The sequence below is a fragment of the Dermacentor albipictus genome, unplaced genomic scaffold (assembly GCF_038994185.2).
Source record: "Dermacentor albipictus isolate Rhodes 1998 colony unplaced genomic scaffold, USDA_Dalb.pri_finalv2 scaffold_11, whole genome shotgun sequence".
Lineage (NCBI taxonomy): Eukaryota > Metazoa > Arthropoda > Arachnida > Ixodida > Ixodidae > Dermacentor > Dermacentor albipictus.
In genome coordinates, this window is record NW_027225565.1 from 5,016,483 (window position 1) to 5,029,446 (window position 12,964).

General features: G+C 47.8%; 1 pseudogene; it reads right to left on the bottom strand.

The window, feature by feature from the left end:
* Positions 1-8,594: 8,594 nt before the first annotated feature.
* On the bottom strand, positions 8,595-11,420 carry LOC139051361 (CLIP-associating protein 2-like; annotated as a pseudogene).
* Between the last annotated feature and the right edge of the window lie 1,544 nt (positions 11,421-12,964).

The window sequence follows — 12,964 nt, forward strand, 5'->3', positions numbered from 1 at the left end:
AGAAGGATTTCAGAAGTAGCTGTGCTACGGCCTCTTTCTCTGGATGAACTTGTGTCTTCAAGGGATGATGTAGAGTAGCCGTAAGCATAGCCGTATAAGTGTAGAGGAGTTCGATGGAGCCGAGCTACTGCACTCAAAATCCATCACCGGATGAAGAGGGCGGTGCGAGCGTCTGCGATTGGTCCGCTTTCCTTTACATAGCTGGTGGTGGCTGTTCGAAAATCGCAGCGGCGTGCAACGAAAGCTTAAGAATGACGATAAAACGGATCATCAGCAAATAAGAGTTGGCAGAACGATGTCGTCAACGTGCCGAAAGTGCTCGAAAACGTTACACGGACATGCAAAAAGTTTTATTATATACAAATAAACCCATCCTTTCCGGCAGGTGCGATTAGCCAGTCCCTGAGCTATCGGCGGCAGACATTTTTTATTCCTTTCGGAATGGGGCAGGGCCGCTATTTTGTAGCGATGCCTTATGCCTTATTCTATGCTATTCTTATCATCTACCACACACGGCCGCCTGATCCCGTTGATAATGTGGGCAGACCGTCGCTCTGACCACTGGCCAAGCGCGAAAGGCCTGAAAAAGCATAGAATCAGATAAGGCATCGGTACAATATACCGGACCAGCCTGCGGCTATTCAAAAGAAAATTCAGCTTTGTTCGGCATATTAATGCATCTTTAACGCGTACACGTCACTTTAACGCGGTGAGTTTTTGCGGTTCTGTTACGTCGCGTGACAGGCAGGTGAAGTGGGTGCTTCCCGAAACCTTTTGATCAATAGTCGAGGGATGGCGAAAAGGCGTCGAATCAGAAATAACCATTTTTCTTTTTTTCGGTCAAATCATGCGTAATCAGTGTGCATACGTCATATCAGATAGGGAGCTATCACTTTTTGCGGGACGTCGCCTGAGAGACAGGTGAAGTGGGGGCGGTCCAAAAACGTTTTTGACCAATCGCGGAGGGCGGATTGCAGAATTGGAATAGAAAAGTTTGGAATAGTTTTACGTTATAGCGCCCTTGATTGGACCGTCGCCAATATCTGCCGTTCCCCAACACAGGGAACTAGGAAAAGAAGTTATTTAAACGCAGGTTTTAGACTGAGCAAAGCAGTCTAGAAGCTGAGCCTACAATCTGCTGAGAATCGTCAAGGTGCTAGTACCATCCAGTATCGCCTGGGCCGCCTATAGCCGCGTCTGAACTGCGAGTTACTAGTTGACGTAAGAGACGACAAACCAACGCCTGCAACGAATGGTAGTTCCCCTCAAGTTAGCTCAACCTGCTCGAGGAAAGACGTCAGACCTAGACTCCCGGGAAACCCAGCCCAGCAATCGCATCCACCGCTACGAGATCGGCTTGCCAGCGTTCTTCGGGAAAGCTCAGCCGTCGACTTCATGCTTTATGGACTTGCTGCTGTTGCCCGGCCATGCGTATGTCATGATTTGTTTTCTTTTGAACTTTGTTTAGTTGACCAACGTTAAGTGTGTTTTGTGTAGCGTTAATTTCTATGAGCAGTAAAAGAGCGCTAAACAACAGGATGAGGTGAGGGACACATACACCAGCGCTGACTAACAACCAGATGTCTTTATTCTTTCAGTCAGCATATATATTGGCGGCGAGGAGTTACGGAGTCGCCCTCTATCGGAAGCGCCTCGCTGGCGTAGTATGAGGGATCACGTGGCGCGCTCCTCATAGGTTTTGCTGTCAGCGCTCACTGAAAACACCACGCGCGAGCTCTCCCGGACATTTCTGAAAGTACTTTCTAAACGAGAGAAGTTTCTTACTGTCTAAATAATAATCTTGGGCAAACTGAAAGCACACAATCGTTTACAGCCGCTATCTCTTTACCGAATACGCACAGTGAACACCACTGCGCGCGGTCGCCGCAATGGAGTCTCCCGAACCGGCTTCTTGCGTGAAAGGTAGGTAAACGCTGAGAGCAAACTATGTGAAATATGTTCTTATAGTGTTTGTATAACTAAATGGAGCGTAATAGAATGAAGCCTCAATGCAGCGATCGCGCAGATTCGCAGCGACCGACTGCGCGTCTGCATGCTTGTCCGCGCACTGTTTCGCTTTCTGCGCGCGCGTTTTCGCACCGTGCCGTGAGCTTAAGGCCGCAGAATATGAGCATTTGACAGTATACAAGCAACCATTGTTGCGTGGGCGCTATCAGAGCTGTTCAAAAATAATTTCATTGTAGAGACTTCGACGCCTACGGGACTGTGATGTGCCGTCGCGACGATTCAATCTTTTTTCTTCTAAATTCTTTAACCTTTCAATACTATTTCTCGAGTTGCGTCGCACTGTATGTTTATCGGCGTTCTCAGCGTGCAATTTCCCGCTGCTCCTTTTTTGTAATCCAGTGCATTAATTCATAACACAAACATGACCATATGCCATGCTTTCTTTAAATGTGCTTCTTACCGCTGCCTTTCCACTCCACTAAACTTGCCAGTACCTATAGTATCGACAAGTTCATAGACTAAACCGTCATGACATTAGTCGGGCAGCGGATTCGGGGCGAGCGTCTCAGTGCGCGTTTCCAGAACATCGCAGACCGGGCGCCGTAGCAGAAATCTTCCTTGCGTCTGTGCTTGCTGGATACCCGAGTTGCAGCCGATGACTGTTTGCCGGTTTTATGTTTCGCGAGCCAAGCTTCACACAGCTTCTTGTCCTGCGGCTACGTGCGAATAAGGCTGACACCGGCCTCCGTTACGTGCGTCCGGCCCTGCGGCACCGAGCAGTAGCCTACCATGTCGCGCGCCTTCAAAGGCAGCCACTACCTATTGTAGTGCTTTCAAGCGTTGTAAAGGAGACACTCGAAGCGTGAAAATTTCGCCACTAAATGAAAACCGCAGCGTACGAGGGAATTTAAGCTCGTTTTCAGCTCGCTTCGGCGCGCCCGAAGCAGCCGACGCGGCCGCTATGTCCACGTGATCCCTCCTAGCACGTCACGCCGACGGTGGCGCCAGCTTTTCCAGTGGTGGAGCTCGAGGCCAATACTCCGCCGCTATCTCAAAGCACAGAATCAACAGAATTCAGCATGCGCAGGGGATAAAAATGCAATTAATGTGATAGGAAGGCAATCTCCTTCGAAAGGAGGGAAATAGAGGGAAGGCTTACATTCTGGCTGCGCCACTAGTAGGGCGCAGCCAGAAGCGCACGGACGTCTTGCGCTCAAGATTGTCGTTCGTCAGCATCTTGGTCCTCTGTGAAGTGCAGTGCTTCATTGTTTTATTGTTGCCATGGGACTTGAAGAAGACGCTTCCGGTTGGGCCAATGAAAAGCTGTACAAATGGTTCGTAGGCCATTCCATGATACTAACGCCCTGAACGGTCGTCGCTATCGAGACGTACAAGCACCGGTTCAATTCGTCAAGCAACATCTGTTGACGCGGTAGCGTGAGGAAACAAGTATTCAGTACCCGGGTTTGCCTGTCTAAACGTGCGCATTCGCGGCGCTGCTGCGTGGCATGATCTCGTACGTTCTACTGCAGTTCCCAACAAATTCAGGTTCCTAAAGCTGAGTCGCCTGTTACAGCTTGTCTCGTCATTAAAGTAACTAATTATATGTAATTGATTGCTCAAAAGAGTAATTGAATTACAGCGAGCGTTACCAATTAAATATGTAATCATAATATTACGAAAGTATGTAATACATTACAAGTTAATTAATTACATGTAACTGGTTATACGTACAAGTCTGTTGAATACGTACGAATAATCGCTGGCCCAGAGGACAAAATGGAAGTATAGGGTTCCATGGAAACTATATGTGACTTAAGGGGAGCCCGAAGCACAAGTTCGCTGTTCCCTCGATTGTGCCGCGTGAAGAGCATGAGCAGAATGGTCACTGCGGCCGCCGTATGCATTTAAACGTAACGTGAGGTGCGATCTACTGTAACTATTAGTGCGTAATAATAATAATATTTGGGGGTTTTACGTGCCAAAACCACTTTCTGATTATGAGGCACGCCGTAGTGGAGGACTCCGGAAATTTTGACCACCTGGGGTTCTTTAACGTGCACCTAAATCTAAGCACACGGGTGTTTTCGCATTTCGCCCCCATCGAAATGCGGCCGCCGTGGCCGGGATTCGATCCCGCGACCTCGTGCTCAGCAGCCCAACACCATAGCCACTGAGCAACCACGGTGGGTATTAGTGCGTGCGTATTCATGTACGTCATGGTCATGTACTTAGTATTCCCCCTGCCAACGGTATGTCGATGCGTCAGCAGTAATCACCTTGCCAAAAAAAAGAAAAAGAAAAACTGATTATGGGATTTAACGACCCAAAACAACACACGGAATACAGGCGGACGATTGTGGTGGCAAAGACCTATTCATCCCATAGCCAGGGCTGCTGTAGAACAACACCAAAACGCGCTTGTTTTGAGTGAGAAGCGAGTGAGAAGTCCCCTCAGAAATGTAAATTGACGAAAAAGACAGATGTGTAAGAAATATTAAGACCAAGAATTGTTCTAGGAACTGGCACAGGCCGGAAGCCGGCTGCATGTTTGTGGACAAAAAATTAACGTGTAAGTCCACGAAGTCAGTACAGCCTCTATCGTTCCTGCCAAAACTTGCCGCCCAGCGCTGCGCAAATTTCCAGTTGTCCTCCGTTTCAACGAAGCTGCCAAAATTCGGAACATTGCAGCATTGACACGGAGTCAGCTCGTTTTGTTCCTGGACGAGGAAACGGTGCTCCTATTCCTCTGTTTTGCGCTGTGGTGAAGGCACGCACTCATGCCCTTCTTGCTGCCCCCCGGTCAATGGCGCTATTGGATCGAACGCAGGCACTGCTGGTGTTGAGGAATGGTTCACCAGACAGCCGTCTCAAAGTTGAACTTCCACTATACTAGGCCTGAGCTTCTCCATGGATCCGTGACTGGACACTAAGTGTTTAAAGGCTAGGCATATAATTGATCACTTATTATTTTTCACAGAATATTGCAAATTCTCACAAAAGTTGATGCATGCCATCGGCATGAAATTTTATACTCTGATTACAGCAAAATGAAGGCAAGCGAATTTAAAGCAAGGTCAGTGTTGCATGGTACATCCTGCAGACTGAATGTATCGTACTAGCATCAGAACTGGGCCACAGCCACTAGGCACCTAGTGTGCTCGCACAAAACTACTAGGACACTATGCAGCAGTGGCCACATATTTCCTCAGTAGAGCTGCCATGAAAAAAGAGGTGAAGGAGCCGTTGTGCTAACAATGTCGCATGTTAGATGAAAAGTTTTTCTAGACGAGAATTAGGCCCAGCACACCGGGCCTAGTAATCTTATCAGCATGAACGCAACATAATCTAAATAATGCCCCCAAGTTGTGGCATTCTTGCATGACACAGTCCAGTATTACAAAACAAATTTAGTGACCGGCACTCTTTGAAGAAGGAGAACCAGCGAAGCTGTGTTAGCGTGACTATATTGACAACTATATTGAGTTATATGGTTATCGCTATATTTATTCAATAAAGACACATACACGTAACTTCGTGGTTGTTATCGTCTTTATTTTGTCTCAGTCGTTACCAGAGTGGCCATAGCTTTGGGGCCTCCGTGCTATACCGCGATCGGTTGTACTGCTATGCTAGACATGTTCTTGCCAAAGGTTAAGTCTGTACACGACCGGTGACGCGTGGTCGGCACGTTGACGGCCGCGTAGCACTCAATTCCAAGCCGTTCCAACAGGAAATACATAATCCACTTGTCGTCGGTGTGCGCTAGGTCCACGTTAAAAGTCGGCAATTGGTGGGTACACTATTGCGTTTTGTTATACTTTTCGACCCTCCAATGGGAGCGAAGGAGAGGCGCCATCCAACGTTTTATACAGGGTGTCCCACGTAAATTTAGCCAAAGTTTAAAAATGTGCAAATGGCACGTAGCTGGACAGAACAAAGGTAATGTTTGTCATCGCTTGGAGATACTCAAATAATTGTATTGTGATTCCGACTAATGAGATAATTAGTGCTATTAATTAATCATCTTCTCAAATAATATAGTTAGATGAAAAGTGTTAATGAGAAAATTGTAGAGAGACATGAAAAACTTCCGATACAGCTTTCTGTTGCTCAATAAGTGCTACATAAAAGTATTTTTCCGAGCGTGAAAGCAGCCCACAGATGCACGAAAATTGACGCTCGACTGACCGCTCGAGGCACTTTGCCTGTATTCACGGCTTTCTTTCACGCTCGGAAAAACACTTTTATGTAGCACGTATTCAGCAACAGAAATCTCTATCAGGAGTTTTTCATGTCGCTAATTAGATTATTTAATTAAATGTAAGTATTATATTTGAAAAGATTATTAATTGATTAGGACTAATATTGTAATTATTTTACCAGTGCCGACATATGGGACATAGACTTAGAGACTGAGAAAGAAGCTTGAGAACAAGTTAAGGACCGCGCAAAGAGCGATGGAACGAAGTTTGCTAGGCATAACGTTAAGAGACAGAAAGAGAGCGGTTTGAATCAGAGAGCAAACGAGTATAGACGATATTCTAATTGAATCAAGAGAAAAAATAATGGAGCTGGGCAGGTCATGTAAGGCGCCGGCTAGATAACCGTTGGAACGTTAGGGTTACAGAATGGGTACCAAGAGAAGGGAAGCGCAGTAGAGGAAGGCAGAAGACTAGGTGGTAAGATGAAATTAAGAAATTCGCGGGTGCTAGTTGGAATCGGTTAGCGCAGGACAGGGCTAATTGGAGATCGCCGGGAGAGGCCTTCGTCCTGCAGTGGGCATAAAACAGGCTTATGATGATGATGACGTATGTAATTAGGTTGAATAAAAAAAATAATCTGAGTATCTCCAAGCGACGGCAAACAAAATTATTTTGGTTCTGTCCAGCTACGTGGCATTTGCATATTTGTATACTCTGGCTAAAGTTAGCTGGGACACCCAGTATATGGCCATGATCATGCGTCATAACATAGTCGATAAGATGATAACATTCCGAGTGACCGCCGCGACTGATAACGTAATGCGGGCGAAGCTACAATTCCGTTACGCGGAGCATGCAAGGTCGATTCAAATAGGTCGCGAAGCTTCGGGCGAAAAGCGGTTCAGTACAGATTGTCACCGACATCAGCATGGGGGGTTATGGGAGCAGCGATTGAAGTGCGACTATGTTTGGAGGGAACAAACATTGGGAAAGAAAAACGCGTTTTTTTAATTCAAACGAGACACAGTTAGATTCATTCAACGAAAATAAAATTCCTAGACAATTTTATACATTCTTGACGAGTTAAGAAAATACAAGTTTAAATTTATTATTATTAATAAATTCATTTTCTTTAAGCGCCCATTGCTACAGGGGGCGTTGACGCCACTATCACTCGCAATGCAATGCACGTCTTGAAATGGGCAGAAAGGCGCACTCGTATCACCTGTTGAAATACGCCCCCCTCACAGTTTGTGCTTTCTTGCTTGTCAAAGTTTGTCTGAATTTGGTGACGCGGGTAGCTTCATTGATTCTTAATCTGTTCAGTCAAAAGTAGTGAGTTACGACCGCCAGATAATTGTGTAGTTGTTTTCGTACGACCGCGCTGGCCGACGGGCTTGGCATCCAACAATAGGATCAGCACTCTACACCTAAAGCTTTCGTCGGCCTCCAAAGAAAGTATGTTCTGTGCAGGGATGCGATTTCGACAACAGTACGGCTGGCCTTTTCCTGCATCGTTTTCCACGCTGAAAGCTCGAAACGCCCATCAAGTCGAATGGCAGGGCATTTGAATATATAGCTCCAAAGGAAGAACAACAAAACAAATTTCGCGCCTTCGATAAACAAAATGACGTCACTTCTGCTTTTAACGAACATGGCGTCACATTACTTTTTCTTCCACCGGAAGTGTTCCCACCACATACAGATGGCGCTAAGCCCCATGGACCGCCGATGGACCGCCATGTTTTGAACGTATGGGCTCCTATGGAAGCTTCGCTACCAGGTACATTTACCTTGGAGAATGCGCAAAACATTCCCAGATCACTGACGTTTCGACACACATCGTCATAAAGAAGCGTTTCGGCAATAGCGTTCATCGCTCCGGCGCATTGTTTTTGTAAACATCTCGGGCACATTTTTTTTTCCAGATCCCAGCCATAGACAGCTTTGCTGTCAAATATCTGTTCTTCCCCTTTTACCTGAGACCTTCTTGGGTCCCGTGCGTGACAAGGGTAGTTCAAGGGCGCGTTACAGGTCCGCGAGCCCACAGAGGTATGCGCCATTGTCCTTGGACCCTTTCTTTTGTTTTTGTCAGCATCTCGCACACGTTTTTCCAGATCCTATAGCCATAGGCAGCTTCGCTGTAAAACTTGCCGAATGGTACAAAAGTAGGTGTAACACTGCTGAAGCAGTCAACTTCTTGCCCGCTTACATGGCTCAACGTGGGTGAGCTTTACGTGTAACTGGCCTGAAACATTTCGTGCGCGAGCATGAGTCTCACGGCCAAATTTATAAGCTGAGAGTGCGTTTTGCCCTCAGTTGCCAAGTCTTGCACAGCAGCAACTTGCTTGTGCAACTAATCTGCCCTGCTAAGCGCTAGTCAACTCTTGGAGAAAATAATGTGACATTGAAGTACATGTGTCCCCACGTGTATATTTTAATACATCAAGAAAAAACGAAACGGAAGTCCCCGAAAGCAACCAACTTGTTCGCATGAAAGTGGAGCATTGCTCTCTCACAGCTATTGTAATCTAAACCTGAAGCTATGCACTTTGCAGCAGAATGTACTGTAGTCACAAGCTCGAAAAAAAACACACACAGCACATAAAAACCAAGTTCCTGTTTGACTTGCTGCAATAACTAAAGTTCAGCATGAGGCCACAGTTATTGGCAAAGCAGCAGCAAAGCGATGGTGGCAGCCCAAAGGGAAGCATTGTTTCGTGAAGTGCTGCTTGCCCCCCCCCCCTCCACCCCACGCACATTTTAGGGGTTACTGGAGGAAGATGCTGTATTCGAAGGGGAGTCAGGTGCGCTTCCGCTGCTGTTTCCCTGTGAACTCTTGATGCAAAGTTTGAGAAGCTTCAACTTACTTCCCGCAAGAGAAGCCAAACGCGGCTTCATCAATTCAGAGCTGACCACTACATGCAGCCTCACCATACAAAATACAGCCGCCTTCCGTATGGAACTCTCGCTGTGGTCATACGCTGTCAGCAAAACAGGCATCATCTGGTGCAGAAGCTCCACAATTATAATGTTTGGGTGCACTTCCGCGAGTCCGGACATGACCTTGATCGCAGCGATGACGTCTTGGTCGTCCGACTCACTGATGAAGGAGTGCAGGAGCCGCATTGTTTGCTCGGGTGGTAGCACAGCAGCAGCCTCCATAGAACACAGTTCGGCAGCACGACTCACCTCTCTCTCAGGTGACTTGAATGTTCCGAAGATCTTGATTATGGTGATCTCGGCATACTTATGGAAGTGTTGAGCTGCCTCTTCAATATAGCCATACTTATGGAAGTGTTGAGCTGCCTCTTCAATATAGCCAAGACGCTTAAAGCCGTCACATTTACAGGCACCACTTGTTCTTCGAGATTCTCCACTAGGCACCGTAGCACGTTCCTGAAGTTCTCATCCCACAACTCTGGTGAGCCATCCTTAGTGAGGGGTATGAGCTCAGACAAGGTCTGTTTGCGAAGCTCCGTCCTGCTGCTAAGGATTTGAAGTATGGCAAAGATGTTGTTGAGCGTGTCTTGTTCATTTCCACCGAAAACGCGATGTTCACCTGATCCGATGCATACCAGTTTCACCATCGTATACCCAGCTCTCTATGCGGTTGACGTGCGAGACCTCGCGGCGGCCGGTCAGGCGCTGCTGCTGCGAGAAAGTGCACAGCTCCTCCTAAACCTGGGGAGTGAGCCACTGTCTGAAGCTTCCCCCTACACACAGTTGCCGAAGTATCTTGGCGCCTCCAGAACAAGGGGTTGAAGCATACTCCGCCAGGTCTATCCCCCGGCCCGGGTCCAATGCCAGTCGGTGGGTAAGGGCAGCGGGTCGGCGCTGCAGCGAGCTGTACAGCTCGGGCGGGTTCCCTCAGTGGGCAGTGTTGTCCTCCTCTTCTTCCAGTGAACGCTGTATTTGCATGCTTGACCGGCTCCCACTACACCGGCTGCCCCTGTTTGGCGTACTGCTGATGGGAGAATGGACATGTACCGTGATGGGACTAGGTGTTCGCCGCTCACTGTCATCAGTACGACCATGTATGTAGGACAGAAACAGACCCATCGCAAAAGCCTCGTTGTCAGGGCCAAGTCTGCTGAATAATCCATTGATTTCTGCTGCCCTAAGCTTGAATATGGACACAATTACTTCCTGGACATGACTCTTAGGTTTAGGACTCTTCTGATCGCGTACTGGGGGAGAAGATTTTTGATACCATTGAGTGTGCCTTGGATGTGTTGACCAGCAAGTCCCCAAAGTCCATCGCTTGCAGCAGCGATATCAAATACTGTACAATTGTGATCTTGTTCTTAATGTTTAGAGTCTGTGGTGGATCAGTGACGTAATTTACTACTGCTAGAGATTGGTCGCCATGAGGAAAACAGTCTCGAATTATAGAGAGGACCTTCTGTATCTTTGTTTGCAGCGAACTTAAAAGGTCGGTTTCAGTCTTGATGAAGAGACGGGTCAGCAGAACATACAGCCAGCTATGCAACTCCACAGTATGGACATGGATCAGCTCCCCCAAGGCTACCAAAAAGCATGGGAACACCTTGGTGTGTGGGTCCATGAACATCTTGGTGAACATGTCAGTGACTTCCTTCATGTTAGGCAGAGAGAGGGTGTGCCTCGACCGCAGCACTGACAGCAGGACCAACAAACCCTCTTTGCGGTTAAACCTGTGGATGCTGGTAAAATGCTGCAAGATGCTTGGCACATCTAGTAGTGCGATGTGGCCCTCATAACCACCTCTGTTGTAAGAAGGGAACGAGCGGTCCGAGCAAACACTGGCCGTTTCGCTCTCATCCGACTGATCGTCGAGGGCATTGTACCAGTTCTTTCTTGGAGGCATGTTCCAACATACTTATGCATCCGCCACATCATTCTCTGCCTCTTTGCTATGTTGCAGTATCTACTGTGCCATCAATAGAGCGCCTGTTGTGATGATAGTTGGGCGATACCGTTCCCTAGTACCAACAAAAGAGCGCCTTGTGCCTCCGCTGAGACGACGCACGTACATTCCTATCAACCAGGGCTTGTTCCAGCGGGCCGCGTGGGGCTTACCTCGCGGGTCGTGCCCACTGTCATGGGAATTCCAGATTTTCGGCGGTCTCGTCCCGTGCCGTCTGTGAGTGTAGCCGAGTATGAAGCGTAGCTCAGCTACGATGTGGGTGAGCCAGACCTACTGCGTGGCTGTGACCGGAAAACACCCTTCGTTCGACTTCGACTGATTTGCTCCGGCGATGCCATCGTGCTTGACACCATTGCAGCAACGCAGGTTAATTTTCGCTTGCAATTCTTGCTGATGAAACGGAGCCAAGGTACTTGTAACGCCGTCCATGGCGCTACTAAAACTTGCACTACTCTAACCGCGCTTGGCAAATGGGCGAGTATCGCGGCGCCTGTTGTATAGTCGATGGATGAGTTACGTAAGTGGCGTCCCCTCAGTGCCGTGGTGGTTGCTGATTGCCCCTTTGTGTCCGCTGTTGCTTCTCAGTGGTTATGGCGCTCTGAGCCTGAGGTCCTCGTGGTTTAATTTCCTGTCAAGGCGGTCACTTCCCGATGGGAGCAGAATGCTAATATGCCCACATACAGAAAAAGTAATGAAAGTGAGTCCGAAGCCCTCCGCTACAGCGCCTCATAGTGGACGTAAAACCCTTTCGGCTATTGTTTACGTTACCATCACCGACACGGACCCGCCGCGGTTGCTCAGTGCCTATGGCGTTCTGCTGCTCAGCACGGATCGATCGGTCAGCGGATCGATTCCCGGCCGTTTCGATGGGGACAGGACGCCAAAAAAAAATCTTTGGAGTCACGTTTAAGAATCACGGGTGGTCGAAATTAGTCTGGACACCCCCCCACCATTACGAAGTCTCCCATTAGCCCGTGCGTTGCTTTGCATGTACAGTCTGCTCGCCTCAACAGCACCATTTTTCTTCTTCGGGCCATTGGCTCTCGCATCATACTCAGCCAGTGTAACTCGTTTTCGCTGCTACCTGTTGATTTGCAGAAATTAAACCGGTCTAATGAGCTAACCAATATTCACGAGGGCCGTCCGTTTGCAGAAAATCTGTTATGGTTCCAATATATTTAGTGGGTGTACAGCAGATATGGGTGTGAAATATTGCGTGGCTGCGCTACCATAGGCACGTAATAGTAGTTTTGTAAGTTGTTCAAGACCCTCCATCCCCCCATTCTTTTATTGCTGTTGCTCTTAAAACTGCACCCCCCCCCCCCTCTATTACTGAGAGACATGGTACCAACCCCACCTACTTCTGTCCCACGAAAACTATAGAACTTGAAACCTGTGAACGCACACAAGTTGGTTCGAGATTCTTTTTCTTTTTCTTGAGTGGTAGTGTACCTCAGGACCTAATTAAAGTTCTCTGTCTTTCTCTCTGTCTACTACGGCTAAACAGACTACTTAGCTCACAGATGGAACGGTCACTATAGCATGACACAGCACGACAAGACGATGAAAAATCGCATAAAATCTAATCCGCTCATCACTCTTGTGGTCAATTAAGTTTAGCGAATTTGTTGCGTTAGTAGCTCCGTACAAGCGCCGTAAATAAAAGAGCGTGCTTGACACCAACAAAAAATTTCTGTTTGCGTATTTTGTGCGCATATGCACCACGACAGCCTGCGCTGCATGTATGACGGTTACACCCACAACCACGTTGGGCTTATTGAATTGAGGGACGTGATGAAAGCGGGAAACAGAAACTGCACATACAAGCTGCCTTCACTCGACAGTGAATTGCAGCGTATTGGTGACACTTGGTCGCAGTAAA